Here is a 12,582-nt window from a genome sequence, read left to right on the forward strand (position 1 = left end):
AGTAATCGACAATGGTAGTGATTGGTTAGAATTTGGATTATTTTATCAAAAACTTGTTTATATTGGACTTGAAAGCTTCTATATTGTAATCGGCCGGAGATTCAGGTCATTATTCCACCGGAGGTGGTTCTAAAAAACAATTGTTCCTGTAATCTGCATATAGATATTACACTAAAACAGCTTTGTTGAAAGTAGTTGTAACGAGACGAGTGTTCTCTATGAAAGTTAGGCAAGGGAGAATCATAGATTGAATTTCAAACACGCACTTTCCAGGAAAATAACGAAATTGTTTCAATATATATTTGTATTTTATTTGCTTTATTTTCCAGAACTTGCATGATCTATTTTTAAGAAAAATTGCAATAATCACATCTATATCCATGTAGAAGATTTCTAATGCAAACGGATAATTTTTAACTCTGACTATACGCCAATGTCACATTAACGTCTTCCATACGATGTTTTTATCAATTTCAAATATTATTTTCATTTTCAAACATATTATAACAAAATACTTAAGAATACATTAAATTAACATTAAAATTAGATATTCTTATATTTTTAGCGTCCTTTTTCAAATCAACTATTTTCTATAATGAACAAACGAACAAAATACTTGTATTAATTATTTATACCTTCAACAAAAATTACACCGTACAAATCTGCTGTATTATTTAAGTCCAAATGAAAACCGACATTGTCTTTTTATAAAAAGGATAAAAATGTTAGACGAGTATTCACTAAAATTTTATATATTTTTTCATGTTTCTTTATTGAAGACAAATAATTATTTCAGATCTCCACGGATAGGTAAAATCTCAAGTCCATTAAAAATACAACACATTCTCGTTTAATATGTAGTCTTGTAGAAATACGTTCGCTTTAAGGTCTTATATAATCGTAGTTTAAAATCTCACATAAACAATTCTTATTTTTTTAACATTCGTGATGTTTTCTATCAGATATTATAAAACATAATTGTATATCGAAATACCGTGTATTTCGGCGTATAAGGCGACCGTCATATAAGACAAGGTACAAAATTGGAGCAAAATTTAATAAATTTATCATACATCGGTTTACAAGACAATTGCTAAATTACTGAACCATGTTTGTTTAGCTTAGGCTTGAGATTGGAACGCCCAGTATCTTATGAAACATTGGTTTCTGGAGATGATTTTTTTTACTTTAAGGTCCATCTTATACGCCTTACGTAATGTTTAAATGAGATTAATGTTAATTAAATCTTATTAGCTTGTGAGGTTGGTAATTAAATGCAAGAGCATTTAATTTAAGAACTTAACATATGTACATTGTTAGATTATTTATAAGGTCGGTATAATTTATTCTACAGCATATTCCGAAGTGAACAGATGTTACAATTCTCACTTTACTATACCGATATAATATAAGGAGTCGCTTGATTGAGATTCAATCTCAGATCCTCCAATGTAAAACATCCATACCAAGAAACACGGTAGATATATAAGAAGTATGCCGTGGTTTGCTTGAAGCATTGTTTAACGGATAAAATATGTGTTTGAACCTTAACAATGCGGGAATGTACAGTCGTGGTTAGCAGATAAATAAAAAATAAAAGATAATTCACTAATATTATTTTATTTACCTGGTTATTTTTTTTCAACTGTGGATGATATTTATGAAAAAAAAAGAAGCCTAATCAGGAATATTGTCAAAGAATATTGTTAAATTATTATTTGTTTATTCATCGGTATAATCACGTTCACACACCGGTTCTCGTCAGATCACCGAAATCAAGAAACATTGAGCCTCGTTAGTATCAGATGGGTGACCATTTGGGAATTCTTGGCGCGTATGTGTTCTCCGTTTACCTCGACATTTGTTTCCAGTTGTCCTGTACTTCACTTGCCACTGGTATTTAACAATGTCGTCTCAGGAGAGATGTGATTGAAGATTGCGCGTCACCTGCTACAAAAATTTCACGCGCAGGCAACGCTTCCTGGGTAACTTTAGTCTGTCCTATACTGAAGGAGCGTGTTTGTTCATCTGCTTGCAACGACCACATTGTAAGCCTTCAAAAACAATTTTTTATACATAAATATATTTCTTTTTCCTCCGAAGAACTAAATGGAACATGGACAATTTTTCACTCCGTTGACAAAAAAGAGTTTGTTTTCTAATCGACTACAGAATTATCGTGATAATGTTTAATGCCAATTTCTTAAAAAATAAACACAAGTGAAGATTCCGTTTTTTTTTTTTGTCAGGAAATTAATATTCAAACTAAGGAATATTTTATTGCTAACCTCAACTAGACTCAATGATTTATTAACAGTTAATAAGCGTTCTAAAAATTATAATTGTTTAACTAAATAAAATACATATAAAACTCCATTAAACATATCAGTGATTGCATCAAGTCAGCTAAAATCCAATTGGTTATCGAGGAACGCTGGTAGTGCCTTGTGCGAAGTAAGATCATGAAATCATTACGTATTTCAATGCATATATCAATATGTATTTATAATGTATTTCAATCCATGCAACATACGTTACGATTTATCCTATCGATTAGTACTGTATGCGTCTTTCGGTTTGAATTCTACAACTGAATAATTCAATTTACAGACATAATAAAAAATATTTTTTCTTCTATTCATTCTAGCAACAGGGTAAAGTGCTGTTTTTTCTACAGTATCGACTAACGCAGGATGTCTTGCTAGCAGGAAATGATTAGTTTAACTTTGTCAGTAAAATAGAAAATGTTTTATTATTATAGGAATGCAGATTGAAAGAGTACGGAAGCTATCCCAGTCAGCGGTAGAGTATCGATATACAGTACGGTGGAGAGGTACATTTCCAGACTTATTGCATTTCGTTTTTATCTTTACTGATACAACCGCGTGATCGGAAGATCCCAGAGGAGACAGAACGAAACTTGAATATGGAAGTTGTGAGAAAAAGGTCTAGAAGGCAAGCATACTGGCCGGAAGTATCGGGCACTCGAGTGGTTTCGTGGACAATCTGGGTGAGGTCATAGGCAATGGCAAAATTATGACAGAATCTACCCTCATCTTCTGTCTTGTAAGAGTGGGTCAGCCATTCCGCATTGTATACATTGAAGTCATCACAAATATGGATGTTAGCTGAAGGCTGAGCAAAGAGGATGTGGTCAATTTTTCGGATATGCTCTTAAGGATAGTAACTCCGCTGTTGTGGGGGCGATAAAGAGCGAATATAAATGAAGTGGCGTAAACAAGTGCAACCCGGAAGCACATATAAGGTAAATTAGGGTTTTCTCTAGAGATATTCCTACCACACGGAAAGCCATCTTTAATGTAAGTACATATTCCATGTCCATGGCGATCTTGGGGGTCAGATTTAGATGTTAAGTTAGATTATCCTTTAATTATGAATTCATCAAAGGAAGCGGCCGGCCTACTGCCAGTTTCACTTAGGAAGAATATGTCTGGTTTCGTCTCCTGTAATTGGGTTTCAACCTCTGGAAGGTTGGTACGTAGACCCCTGATGTTGGAGAAGGACACATGGTAATAGGAGTCTACGTTGGAGGATGGTGTTCTAGGTTTAAACGTGTTATTTTTCTGGAGGTATTTCATGTTGAGGATTGGGATTTGTGGAACAGGTCGACATACTTGGTTAGAGCAGGACAGCGAGGGAAGGTAAGAGAGAAAAGGAGAGGAAGATTTTTTTGTAGCCATGATAAGGTAAAGCCGTAACAATTACCCACTAGTATTGCATCGAGAGACACCACTCGAAACTACTGCATGGTCCAGAGTCCATTCACCAAATGGCAATACAGCAGCCCCCGTATTTTGCACCTGGTGATAGGACGGCCTCCTTAGTGGTTAATCCAAGATTCGGGCCCCTGACTATCAGGCGGATAATGTCAGCCCAGATGAAACGTTTTCCTCCAGCACCCTTACTAGTGACATGGCCACAAGGATAGACATAGGAACAGAAAATTTCTGACATCTCAGGCTACTGCTCACGAAGTACTCTCGTTCAGGAGAGCAGCTTTTTCTTCGCCCTTTGTCAGAAACATCACTCATTGGAAATGAGGACAATTAAGAAACATCACTCATTGGAAATGAGGACAATTAAGAAGAATCGAGAGTAACGAGAATTGCCGATAACGCATCCACAATGCGTTGTCTACTCTCCATTAAAAAAACAACAGGGGGAGAGGTGTAAGGGGTTATTAATATTTACTTAGTATAAGTCCGTCGCTTTAATTTGAAATCCTGAGACGACATTGTTAAATACCAGTGGCAAGTGAAGTACAGAACGACCGGAAACAAATGCCGAGATACGCAGAGACCACATAAAGCGCCTAGAATTTCTAAATGGTCACCCATCCGGTACTAACCTAGCTCAACGTTGCTTAACTTCGGTGATCTGACGAGAACCGGTGTGACAACGTGATTATGCCGTATGTATATATATATATGTATATATATTATCATCAGCGAGAGGACCCTCCATGTTGAAAACGCTGCAAGGAGAGCTAGGAGAAGAGCGAGTGTACAGGCGGAACAGCCGGACGAAGCGGCAAATTGCATAACAACCTTGGTATTTCAAGGCTGTGGCAGACTATGCAAATCAAGGATTGGTCTCTACAGTCACACAAAAGGAAGCATACAGGCAACATCTTAATACGGCGCTGATCCATAGTCGTTTGACGGATGCCACACACACACACACACACACACACACACACACACATATATATATATGTGTGTGTGTGTGTGTGTGTGTGTGCATATTTTGATATTTTGTTTTATTCAAATTCAATCAACGCTTCTATAAGCGAACTCACACTTCTGACGTTGGACTCGCGTAGCCAGTCACCGTTCTGGCATTTCAAAATACAACCGTTGAGAGAGAAAGTTATTAGCAAATTAAATCTAAATATAAGATTACATCAATAACGGGTTTAATTCGAATAAATAATTGCATGAATAGAAGGATAACTTCAAATAAAAATGGACTTTTATAGTCTTCTCTTGTCATTATTCAAAATAATGAAATGCACTTTATTTCACGCATTAACAAACCCCCAGGTACAATCATGCATTTTATAAAGTCTCTCATTCACACAACCTATCACGGGGCAAAACTTTTGTCCTGGAGAGCTAATCCTTTAGCGAATAGACATAAAACACCACATTTACATGCTTTTTTATACACAACCATATCAATTCTATTGAGGAAAGTTTTTTTTTATTGTCAATCGCATAATATAGATATCTATATTCTATGTCTATCTATAGATGCAGTGTTTTCAGACGTATCAAAGTAAAATTAACACAAATCATAGATAAATATTTATATTATACAAATATGTAATTGTTTTGAAGATTTAATTTAGTCATAAAGATAGATTTTTTCTCTCACAATACTTGATAGATAGACGATTTGTTGTTACTGTTGCTGCCACTAATCCTACGCCAATTTATTATGAATAGAGTAAAACTTTCAAGTAAGATACCCAATATTATCTTCAATGCGGGGGCTTAAACATGCATGCGGGGAACTTGATTGACAGTGTTTTTTGCTGTTTCCGACTGACAATACATGCCCTTTGGTAGTGCTTAAAGCGACTGCTCTATCATCCGTTGTATAAGATAAAAAAAAAGTTGTAGTGGCATGTAACGCATGGAAAGAAACTACCGCTGCTGTTTCTTATGCGTTTATACGAAGCTACAACTTTCTAGGCAGGACTCGGCTATGAACTATTGTGTGTGTATACTTGACCTCCAAACTAGCCCAATTTGTTAAACACTCTCCACCAATCTGAAATTAAGTAAACTTTAGTGAAATGAACATACAAACAAATATCATGATACAACCAGACAAAATCAAAAACAACAAATTCGCCTCCTCCCTTGAGATCACATTAAAAAATAGCCGTATGCTTGAACGTAATCTAGATGATATAGAAGCTTACTACTTAGTAAACTCATCGGATATCTCCGCAAACAAATTTACACTCCTAAGCCCCAATCTGCAAAATTATCGAAAAAAATAGATAGTTAGATGAATCTGAGAGGACTTGTCACTACCCCAGAAAATACCACAAGTTGTTCGCAAAACAAAAGCTTTGATAGTGGCATGTGTAGCTACTCCTTGTGAGTAAATAACAATAATCTATATATCTATAAAAGTAAACGTGTCTGCTTGGCTGTCTGTGTGTACGTCTGTGTGTCTCTGTTAATTTCCCTACGCAATAACTCTGTCAATTTTCTGTCTACAGACTCGAAATTTGATATACAGAGTAATGAGATTTGGGAAGATTTTGTAATCTATTTTCGGTTAGAAATCTGGCTGTAAAGGGGTTCAACGATTTCACTTTTGAGAACTGTACCAAACCCTTCCGCCAATGTTGGGAATAACCAATTGAAATTTTAGATATAGGTCATTGGACATGGATCTAACTTAATAACTTTATTTGAGCCTAAAACAATAAATGTGAAGGGGTCATAATAGGGGTCAAATTAAAAAAAAATGATCTCTGCGGTCTTTTCCAAATTACTCAGACAATTTCTGGTCTAAACAGTTGAAATCCTACATAAAGGGTATTCAGAGATAGGCCAAGCTATTTAATCGGTTTTGGTGGAAAATTTGAGCTACCAATATATAAATATATGTATGTGTATTTGCATGTCTGCTAAAATTTCGACAGAATTGACGGGTTTTCACAAGATTTGTATCGGACGACAAATACCGAAAAATTGGCCAAAAACACTAATTTCTTCACCCCCAACTGGACAATTTTCAACACAAAGGGGTCTTTTTTCGCCGATATTTTCGAAAGTCATCCCCTCTTTTCGATTTTCTAGCCTTAATATAAACCAATGTCACTTCCAGTTTGGCGGTAGTCGTAACAGCAAAGACGTAATGCTTTTCCTGTTATTTTCCTCCTTCGGGGTACGGGTTCAAGCCTGCCTTACTACTACCACCTTTTTTAGGGGGAAATGCCGGGCTGAAATGCTAGTTATAATAAAAATAAAATGAAATCAATAATAATAAGCAATAAATAATAATAATAATAATAATAATAATAATAATAAAACAGAAATAAATCTGAGTGAATAAAAATAAAATAAAAAATCTATATTTAGTCTGTCTGTGTCCGAGTTTGTGTCTGTGTGTACATTTCCCTACAAACTTGTGCCTGTGTGTACATTTCCCTAAAAACTACTCTGTCAATTTTACATCTACAGACTTAAGATTTGACATTTGGAACAAAATTTTTCATCGATTTTCATTAAGAAATTTGGCTGTCATGGTGTCAAAATTGAACGATTTGACTTTTGACCACTCTACCAAACACCTCCGCCAATTTTGGGTCTAAACACTTGGAATTGTAGATGTAGGTTACTTGGACAGGGCTCAAACCTTTAATTTGATTTTAGCCCTAAACAATAAATATTAAAAGGTAAAAAAAAAAATGACCTCTGGAATCTCTATCAAATTACTAAGCCATTTTCTGATCTAAACATTTGAAAGTTTACATAAAGTGTATTCATACAGAAAGTAAGCTGTTTCATCGGGTTTTCACTGACAATTTGGCTGCCAATGTCTCAAATTCAAAAGAGTTTTACTTTGCGGTCTGTAGCAACCTATTCAGCCAATTTTCGGTGTAAACATTTGAAATTTTACAAAAATGATATTCATACATGCAGCAAGCTTATTAATCAGTTTTCGGGCGAAAATTTGGTTTCCAAGAAGACAACGTTTAAAGAGCTGTTCTTTGTAGACTCTACCAAACTCCTCCGCCAATTTTGGATCTAAACTATAAAAAAATTAGATATCGGTTAATTGGACGTGAGTCAAACAGTTCATTATATATATATATATATATATTTATATATACTTATGCACATAAAGTTATGAACAGTGTATTGGGCCCGTGCAAAGCCGGGCTGAACTGGTAGTATATAATAATACTAAATAATAAATGCCAAATAATGAATATAATAATCATAAAAATAATAATGAATTATTAAAATGGTATTTGTTACAACAATGATGATAACGATAATAATAAATATAACCACCGGCAAACCTAATGATAACAAAAACATATATTAGAAATAATGAAAACAAAATAAATATGGTAATAATAATTATTTATATAAAAATAATCTCACAATCGATAGTTTTCAAGCTTGGATCGTTCTGAAGTCTATACATGTTTTAGTTCATGTCATATAAATATACATTAAAATTTATGATTTTAAATGAAGAATGTACATTTTAGGAAATTAATTGCAAAAGATCTTGGAGTTATCAAGTAATAGGAAGTTACGATCTCGCACTGAGCGTTTACTGGTTGACTATTTCAATTTAAACAGAAAGTGTTTAAGAGTGGATAATAAGTATCTTAAAGGTTCAAGCAAAAGTTGTATATATATATATATATATATATGCGTAATACTATATATATACATACATATACATACCTATATATATATTTATGCATACATACATACATATATATATATACACACATATATATGTATGTATATGTATATATATATATATATATATATATATATATATATATATATATATATAATTACTTTTTCTTGTCCTTACATTGATATTAAAAGCTCCGCTTTCAATTTTATGATTATAAACTTATCGGTGTAATCAAACTTACGAAAATTCTATTTATTCATATTTTCAACATTCTACATAATTGCGCAAAATTTCTGATAATAACGTTCAACCACAGGGATATATATATATATATATATATATATATATATGTATAAAGTTTAGTTTTGTCTCGCTGTAAAGTTGATATTAAAAACATACTTTTAATATTTAAGTCTATCTTTCGTGCCTCCCCTGACAAACACTACTATATATTAGGCACGGTATAATAATCATTACGGAATTTGCTCAACAACAATAAATACCAAAAACTGCATGAATTAAAATATAATATCTCTGCGCATTTTGCGACCAGGTAACGCCGGGCGGGCTCCTAGTATATATATATATATATATATATATATATATATATATATATATATATATATATATATATATAAATATATATATATTGAAATCTTAAGTAAGGTGTCTTCACACCTAGGGAAAGTTATGAATGTACATACATCCCGAGCAAAGCCGGGCTGAACTTCGTGTATATATATATATATATATATATATATATATATATATATATATATATATATATATATATATATACTAGAAGTTCAGCCAGGCTTCGCTCGGGCCCTATGTACTGTTAATAACTTGCCCTAGATGTGAAGACACCTTACTTAAGATTTCAAATATTTAGACCAAAATTTGTCTGAGTAATTTCATGAAAACCGCAGAGATTATTTTTAAAACTTTGACCCGAATTTTGACCTCTTTAACATTCATTATTTTGGTATAAAATCGAAATAAAATATATTACCCAATGATAAGTTACCTAATCTAAAATTTGATTTGTTTAGATCCAAAATTGGCAAAGGAATTTGGTAGAATCTGCAAATTTTAATCCTTTAGCAAAATTTTTGCCCCAAAACTGATTAAAAAGCTTGCTACATGTCTGAATACCCATTATGTATAAAATTAAAACGTTTTGAGCTAAAATTGGCTGAGTAGTTTGCTAGAAACCTCAAAGGTAAAATACTTTGAACTTTGACCGCCTGGCAGCTCAACTCTTCGACTTAAACCGATTAGAAACTTGCCCGATCTCTGAATAACCTTTATGTAAAATTTTGAATGTTCATACCTGAAATTAAATGAGTAATTTTGTAGACACCGCAGAGGTCAAATTAACAGTAATTTTAGGGGCTCAAATCAACTTAAAATGTTTAATCCATGTACAAGTAACCTACATTTAAAATTCCAAGTGTTTAGGCCCAAAATGCCGGAATAATTTGGTAGAGTTCCCAAAGGAAAAATCGTTGAACTTTGACCTCTTGAAAAAATCTCGAGTCTGTTGACGGAAAATTGTCAGTTATTTGCCAGTAAAATGTACACCCCCCCACACACACGCACGCACACACACAAACTCACACGGAGACATTTTCACTTATATATATATATATATATATATATATATATATATGTATATATATATATATGTATATATGTATATATATATATGTCTCTGTTGTCGATGCATGGTGTGTATTTCCATATATATGTCTGTGTATGTATATTATCAGTATTTTCTCTGCCTAATAACACGTTCTGATTGCGCAATTATATAGGCATGCTACCGCTGTGTATTGAATGCTCGGAAAAAGTGTTTCGTTCTCGGTGCACAAAACAATTATTTTTTGACGTCCGAACAAATATCTCGAGTTATCCACTTTTTCCAGCAGTAAAGTGAAAATAATCGAATGAAATTCAATTTACATCGCCTAAAACGAAATGGCGTAAAGGCAGTGCCTGCTAAGCGGCTACATATTAGTTCGTTGTCAATATCTAATCATCCAACAATGAAATTATTTTATAGCCCTTTTAAATCCGTGTTACACGAAGAAAATATAAAGAACAGTTGCTTTCTGCGTGTTTATATTATTTCAGGGCGTAAATCAGTTACAGATGATTCTGTTATTTCACAAATGACATATTCTCTAAATGTACCTCTGCGTATATGAGAGAAAAATATGTTAAATAATGGATCTGTATCTTGCATAAATATTTTTCTATAAAATATAATATACTGTTTTCCTAGTTCATTTCCCCAAAATTATTGCAGTTGTCTGTTAAAAAAAAAATATATATATTTAAGTCTATCTTTCGTGCCTCCCTTATTATTATTATTATTATTATTATTATTATTATTATTATTATTATTATTATAGATCTGCTATATTCTGGAAGAACTTCCGTGCATTTTCTTCCAAGCTAGTTCCTCTGCCTTTTCTCTATCCAAACGTTTCACATAATCAGCCTTGGTCTCACATACCTCCACTTCATTGGCCACAACCTTAAGCATCCACTCCTCACTTCTAACCACATGCTCCTTCAACGACATCTCCACGGTTCTAACACAATCTTTTACATTTTCAATCCTTTCCCACCGTCTTTCCTCTTTTAATACAGCCTTGCTACGCTATTTCGAATGTGAAATATACCAAACATTGCTAAAACTTTTCTTGTTTTGATATCAATGGCATGCAACTCCTTGCCAGACCATTCAAAATTACCGCACTTTATCTCAAAACACTGACTGCCCATGCATTTAATGCTTTCATTACGTTTCCTCCTTACAGTTTCACTCTACTAAGATTCTCCTTCCTGACTTTCTCCTTCACTTCTCTGTTCATGATGCCTACACCCTCCAACACTCCCAAATACTTATACCCTGTATCTTCTATTTCTTTCAAGATTTCTTCATTTGGCAGCACTATTTCATTCGAATGAACCGTTACTCCTCTTTTCATCACCAGCACCGTACATTTATTAATCCCAAACTCTATCCCGATGTCATCTGTGTGTGTCCCACAAGTTCTACCAGTCTCGCCATTTCCTTTTCATTTCTACTGAACATCTTCAAATCATTCATAAACAGCAGATGGTTGAGGCGTCTGCCACAAGATCCAAAGTTATACCGAAGTTTTTCTCTCTTCAAGAGGATTCTCAGTGGTATCATTATCATTACAAAAAGAGTGGAGATGGGTCTCCTTGGAATATTCCACGTTTAATGTTAACCTGCCCCATCATCTATCTGTTTGCTGTCAGCACCGTTTTCCATTGAGCCATACTTGTCTCCAAAACCCTACGACATTCTCAGCAACCTTTATCATCAGTAGTGTTTCACGTATCCATGAATGAGGAACCATATCATACGCCTTTGTGTAATCGGTCCATGTTACACACATATTTTTCTTCTTCTTTGCATCCTGTATTATTGCTTTATCAATCAGTAGTTGATAATTGCTTCCTCTCGAGCCTTCCCGACACCTTTTGTGTTCATCAGAGAAAATGCCATTACTCACAGGATGTTCATGAATTTTTTCTGCAAAGATTCCAGTTAAGGATTTTCACATTAATGGTAAACATGTAATTGATCTATAATTATTGGCATCTGTTTCCTTTGCAGGATCTTTTCTAATCAGTGTTTTTCTTCCCTTTACAAGCCAATCAGGGACATCTCCCGACTTTTCGACCCCTTGCATGGCAGCAGCTAGAGGTTGATAAAGGTATTCGAACTGTTTAAACCAGAAACTCATCACTCCATCTGGACCAGGTGCCTTCTAGTTTGTCATCATTCAGCCTTCACGTCGTCAGTGTTATCTCAACGTTCTTCATCTGCTGTATTCCTGATAGCTTTTCCTTAACCTCTCCCAAATCCCACTACAGGATTTCCGGGCATGTTGTTATGCTGTTTACTACCATTTATGTTGTTTACTGCCATTTAATGCTTTATACAGCTGAGACTGATTGTTCCGGAAAAGGTTGTTCTGCCGAAACGCAACACTTTTTCCAACAAAGTGCCGAATTTTCATACCATCAGTGTGGATCTTCTCTTTAAACATTGTTATAATGGTATCGTTCCCTTTTCCAGCAATCTATACCTCCTTTAAAGCTCGTCCTTGG

The 12,582-nt window shown here is 34.1% G+C and overlaps 1 pseudogene; it reads right to left on the bottom strand.

Annotated features, from left to right (window-relative positions):
* Positions 1-4,321: 4,321 nt before the first annotated feature.
* Positions 4,322-4,438, bottom strand: LOC145275476 (5S ribosomal RNA; annotated as a pseudogene).
* Positions 4,439-12,582: the final 8,144 nt, after the last annotated feature.

This window comes from Euprymna scolopes, chromosome 4 (assembly GCF_053919585.1).
Source record: "Euprymna scolopes isolate OS-2025 chromosome 4, ASM5391958v1, whole genome shotgun sequence".
In the NCBI taxonomy this organism is placed as follows: domain Eukaryota; kingdom Metazoa; phylum Mollusca; class Cephalopoda; order Sepiida; family Sepiolidae; genus Euprymna; species Euprymna scolopes.